This window comes from Pleurodeles waltl, chromosome 2_1 (assembly GCF_031143425.1).
Source record: "Pleurodeles waltl isolate 20211129_DDA chromosome 2_1, aPleWal1.hap1.20221129, whole genome shotgun sequence".
Lineage (NCBI taxonomy): Eukaryota > Metazoa > Chordata > Amphibia > Caudata > Salamandridae > Pleurodeles > Pleurodeles waltl.
This window is the reverse complement of record NC_090438.1, coordinates 364,900,051-364,906,050: the sequence shown is the minus strand read 5'-3', so window position 1 is coordinate 364,906,050 and position 6,000 is coordinate 364,900,051.

Below are 6,000 nucleotides of genomic sequence, written 5' to 3'. Positions count from 1 at the left end.
GAGGCGAGCGGAGGCGTTTTGTATTCGCTGAAGACGTTTCTGGAGTTTTGTGGTGGTTCCTGCGTATAGGGTGTTTCCGTAGTCCAGGCGGCTTGTGACGAGGGCGTGGGTCACAGTTTTTCTGGTGTCGGCGGAAGATCTTTCAGAGCATGCAGAGAGTGAGGAAGCAGGAAGACGATACGGCGTTGGCTTGTTTGGTCATGGTGAGAAGTAGGTCCAGGATGAATCCGAGGTTGCGTGCGTGGTCAGAGGGGGTAGGTGTGGTGCCCAGGGCCGTGGGCCACCAAGAGTTGTCCCAGGCGGATGGGGTGTTTCCGAGGATGAGGACTTCCGTTTTGTCTGAGTTCAGTTTCAGACGGCTGAGTTTCATCCATTCTGCGACGTCTTTCATTCCGTCCTGCAGGTTGGTTTTGGCAATGGTAGGGTCCTTGGTGAGGGAAAGTATAAGCTGGGTGTCGTCAGCGTAGGAGATGATGTTGATGTTGTGCTTGCGTGCGATGTCGGCGAGGGGGCTCATGTAGACATTGAAGAGAGTCGGGCTGAGCGAGGAGCCCTGTGGGACGCCGCAGATGATCTCGGTGGGGTCCGAGCGGAACGGCGGGAGGTAGACTCTTTGGGAGCGGTTAGAGAGGAAAGAGGTGATCCAGTCCAGGGCCTGTCCTTGGATACTGGTGGAGTGGAGGCGGGATATTAAGGTTCGGTGGCAGACGGTGTCGAAGGCAGCCGAGAGGTCGAGGAGGATGAGGGCGGCTGTTTCTCCGTTGTCCATCAGAGTTCTGATGTCATCGGTGACTGCGATGAGGGCGGTTTCAGTGCTGTGGTTGGCTCGGAATCTGGACTGGGAGGGGTCGAGTAGGTTGTTGTCTTCAAGGAATTTGGTCAGTTGCTTGTTGACGGTCTTCTCGATGACTTTGGCAGGGAAGGGGAGGAGCGAGATGGGGCGGAAGTTCTCAGGTCGTTGGGGTCCGCCGTAGGTTTCTTCAGGAGAGCGTTGACTTGACTTCCGCGTGTTTCCAGCTCTCGGGGAAGGTGGCAGATGCAAACGAGCTGTTGATGATGGTGTGGAGGTGGGGGGCGATGATGTCGTCGGCTTTGTTGAAGATGAAGTGGGGGCAGGGGTCCGAGGGGGCACCGGAGTGGATGGTGTTCATGGTAGTTTTGGTCTCTTCCGCGCTGATGTGGGTCCAGGCGTTGAGGGTGATGGCTGGGGCAGTGGGTTCTGTGGTGGTTGGCTGGGTCTGAGGACCGAAGCTGTCGTGAAGGTCGGTGATCTTTCGATGGAAGAAGGTAGCGAGGGAGTTGCAGAGATCTTGTGAGGGCGTGATGGAGTTGGAGATGTCCTTGAATATTATGGCAATTCCTCCTCCGACTTGGTTGGTGCGGTCTCTCCTGGCGATCTTGTAGGCGTCGGGGATGGCTATGGTGATGTTGGGGGCGAGGAGGCGTTTATCCAGGTCTCAGTGGTGAAGGCGACATCCGGTGCAGTGGAGTCTAGAAGGTCCCATAGTTCAATGGCGTGCTTGTGGACGGAGCGTGCGTTGATGAGGATGCATTTGAGGTGGTTATTGGCGCGTGGGCTGGCGGGCGGGGTGCAGTCGCGGTGAAAGGTATGCTTGCAGGTAAGGCATGCGAAGGGTCCATGAGTGCGTTTCAGGTTGGCTTGGAAGCAGGTTCTAGAGCGTCCTGGGTTGAGTGCGTGGAGGGAGGTGGGGTCGTAGCGGCGCTGCGGGGTTTGGGAGTGCTGGGGGCCCGGGGTTGTGGCGCTGGGCGCGGTCCAGGCGCAGACGGGCTTGGCTTTGGCACGCCTTCGGTGCGCCAGTGGCGTGCCCGCTGCGCGCGGCCGCGCAGCGGCCGCCATAAGAGGGAGGAGGGGGGGAGGAGGAGTCAGGTGGAGGCAGGAGGTAGGGCGACGAATGGGAGCGGGGCCGAAAGGGTGGTGGCGGCAGGAAAGCAGAGGGCGGGGGCTCGGATAGAAGGGAAAGAAGAGAGGGATTACAGAAGAAGAGAGGAGAGGAATACAGAAGAAGAGAAGAGTGCAGCAGAAGAGATGAACACGAAGAAGATGGGCTACAGAAGAAGAGAAGAGTACAGAAGAAGAGAAGAGAGGAACACCGAAGAAGAGAAGAGTGCAGCAGAAGAGAAGAACATGAAGAAGATGGGCTACAGAAGAAGAGAAGAGTACAGAAGAAGAGAAGAACACAGAAGAGGAGAGGAACACCAGAAGGACACAGAAGAAGAAAGAACACAAAGGATGGGGTGCAGAGGAGGAGAAGAACACCAGAAGGACACAGAAGAAGAAAGAACAAGAGGAAAATGCGGTGAGGAAGAAGAGCAGAACAAGAGGAAAATGCGGTGAGGAAGAAGAGCAGAACAATAGGAAAATGCGGTGCAGAAGATGAGAAGAACACAGAAGAAGAAAGAACACGAAGGATGGGGTGTAGTGGAGGAGAAGAACACCAGAAGAACACAGAAGAAGAAAAGAAGACGAAGGATGGGGTGCAGAGGAGGAGACGAGCACAGGAGAAGAGCAGAACACGAAGAAAATGGGCTACAGAAGAGGAGCAGAAGATGGAGGAAAATGGCTACCAGAAGGAAGAGCAGAAGGCAAAGGGAAATGGACAGAGAGAGGACAGCAGGGGTACGAAGAAAAGTTGGGGGAGAGAGAGATAAGGAGACAGAGGTGAGTAACGAGGGGCTGGGCGGGGGGAGCGCAGGGAGTACTTACGGTTTTGCTGGGAGGTGGCAGGAGCCTGGGCAGGTGGAGCTGCAGCGGCAGGGGAAGCGACCTACCCTAGGGTCAAGGGTCGCTGTCTCTGCCGCGCAGCGGCTGCCATAAGAGGGAGGAGGGAGGGAGGAGGGGTCAGGTGGGGGCGAGAGGCGGGGGGGCGACGAATGGGAGCAGGGGGGGCGGGGCTGAAAGGGTGGTGGCGGCGGGAAAGCAGAGGGCGGGGGGTCAGATAGAAGGGAAGGGAAAGAAGAGAGGGATTACAGAAGAAGAGAGGAGAGGAATACAAAAGAAGAGAAGAGAAGAGTGCAGCAGAAGAGAAGAACACGAAGAAGATGGGCTACAGAAGAAGAGAAGAGTACAGAAGAAGAGAAGAGAGGAACACCAAAGAAGAGAAGAGAAGAGTGCAGCAGAAGAGAAGAACACGAAGAAGATGGGCTACAGAAGAAGAGGCCAGCATCTTACCACAACTCTCCCCATACTCAAAATGGGCCACACTGTTAACCTCATATCTCAGCCTAGTCCTTCTGTCTATTACCGCAGCCAAATCCAATCGAGCCGCCTGATCTTCCATACGTAGATGCTCCACTTCACCCTCCTCCAAGTCTGAACATGCCAGCCTTTGATCTATTTGGTATATCTGATTTTCTAGGGTACTAGCCTCATCCTTCTAAGCTTTCCTCTTAACCCCTTCACAGCCAGGCCTTTTCCCCCTCAGGTGCCAAGCCTTTTTTTGGCTATTTGGAGCAGTTTGCGCTTAGGCCCTCATAACTTTTTGTCCACATAAGCTACCCACACCAAATGTGCGTCCTTTTTTTCCAACATTCTAGGGATTCTAGAGGTACCCATAGTTTGTGGGTTCCCCTGAAGAAGACCAAGAAATTAGACAAAAAACAGCAAACATCTTGTTTTTTTTTTTAATGGGAAAAAAGGACTGCAGAAGAAGGCTTGTGTTTTTGCCCCCTGAAATTGGCATCAACAAAGGCTAAAATCACCAGCTTCCCAGCTTTCAGGAACAGGCAGACTTGAATCAGAAAACCCAATTTTTCAACACAATTTTGGCATTTTACTGAGACATACCCCATTTTTACTATTGCTTGTGCTTTCAGCCTCCTTCCAGTTAGTGACAGAAATGGGTGTAAAACCAATGCTGGATCTCAGACAGCTAAACATTTCTGAAAATCAAACACAATTCTGAATTCAGCAAGGGGTAATTTGTGTAGATCCTATAAGGTTTTCCTACAGAAAATAACAGCTTAAATTAAAAAAAAGTATTGAAATTGAGGGGAAAAAAACACAATTTTTCTCAACGTTTTACTCTTTAACTTTTTCCTGCGATATCAGATTTTTGAAAGCAATATACGGTTACGTCTGCTGGACTATTCTGGTTGTGGGGATATAGAGGGCTTGTAGGTTCATCAAGAACCATAGATGCCCAGAGCCAATAAATGAGCTGCACCTTGCAATGGGTTTTCATTCTATACCGGGTATGCAGCAATTAATTTGCTGAAATATAAAGAGTGAAAAATAGGTATCAAGAAAACCTTTGTATTTCCAAAATGGGCACAAGATAAGGTGTTGAGAAGCAGTGGCTATTTGCACATCTCTGAATTTTGGGGTGCCCATACTAGCATGTGAATTACAGAGCATTTCACAAATAGACATCGTTTTTACACACTGTCTTACATTTGGAAGAAACAAATGTAGAGAAAGACAAGGGGCAATAACACTTGTTTTGCTATTCTCTGTTCCCCCCAAGTCTCCCGATAAAAATGGTACCTCACTTATGGGGGTAGGCCTAATGCTCGTGACAGCAAATGCAACAAGGACACATCACATTTTTACATTGAAATCTGACGTGTTTTTAGCAAAGTGCCTAGCTCTAGATTTTGGCCTCTAGCTCAGCCGGCACCTAGGGAAACCTACCAAACCTGTGCATTTGTGAAACCTAGACACCTAGGGGAATCCAGGATGGGGTGACTTGTGGGGCTCTCACCAGGTCCTGTTACCCAGAGTCCATTGCAAACCTCAAAATTTGGCCCAAAAAAAACTTTTTCCTCACATTTCGGTGACAGAAAGTTCTGGAATCTGAGAGGAGCCACAAATTTCCTTCCACCCAGCGTTCCCCCAAGTCTCCCAATAAAAATGGTACCTCACTTGTGTGGGTAGGCCTAGTTCCCACGAAAGGAAATGCCCCAAAACACTATGTGGACACATCAAAATGATCAAATACTAAACTACCTGTTTTTGTGGAAGGGACCTGTGTTTTTGGTCCTGGGCTCAGCAGACATATAGGGAAACCTACCAAACCCAAACATTTCTGAAAACTAGACACCCGAGGGAATCCAGGGAGGTGTGACTTGCGTGAATCCCCAATGTTTTCTTACCCAGAATCCTCAGAAAACCTCAAATTTAGCTTTAAAAAAAATTACTTTTTTCCCACATTTCTTTGTGGGATCACCGCAGCGGGACAAATTTCCTACCACCCAACGTTCCCCTCAGTCTCCTGGTAAAAATGATACCTCACTTGTGTAGGTGGGCCAAGTGCCTATAACAGGGAAGAGCCAAAAACATGTTGAAATTGAGGGGGAAGCAAAGTGGCTCCAAAAGGGAAGTTTGGAAAAAAACGTTTTTAGGCTGACAAGTGGGGCAACATTTTTATCGGTATAGATGAGACAATGCTGGGTGGTAGGAATTTTGTGGATTCCTGCAGATTCCGGAAGGTTCTATCACAAAAATGCCGGGAAAATGTGTGATTTCCAGCAAAGTTGTAGGTTTGCAGGGCATTTTGGGTAAGAAAATGGTGGGGGGTGCATGTGAAGCACACCACCCTGGACAGATGTTTAGTTTTCAGATGACTCTAGGTCTTGTCCAGTTTTCTTCATGGCAGCATCCCAAAGTCTAAAAAGTGCAGCCCTCACCATTCCAAGTGGGACGGTTTTGAAAGTTAGCCAAGCTTTTATGATCCAAATGTAAAACCAAAACCCAAAATAATCAAATGTCCTCTTGCTTGCCGTGGGATAAGATGTTTTAGTGTGCGGGGAAAAGCTGAAAAACTATTACCCTCTTCAGCTGGGGTGGGGGCATAACCATGCCCATACTGGTTGGTAGCAATTTTTTTTAATTCCCTGGCATCTAGTAGACTTTCTGCCCCCCTGAGGTGAGGATTGGGGGTAATTGCCCCATCTGCTCACTGGTGGGCAAAACAACTTTGGCCCTATTTATTTGGGGTGGGGGTATGACCATACCCCCACCCTCCTATTTTGAAAAAAGAA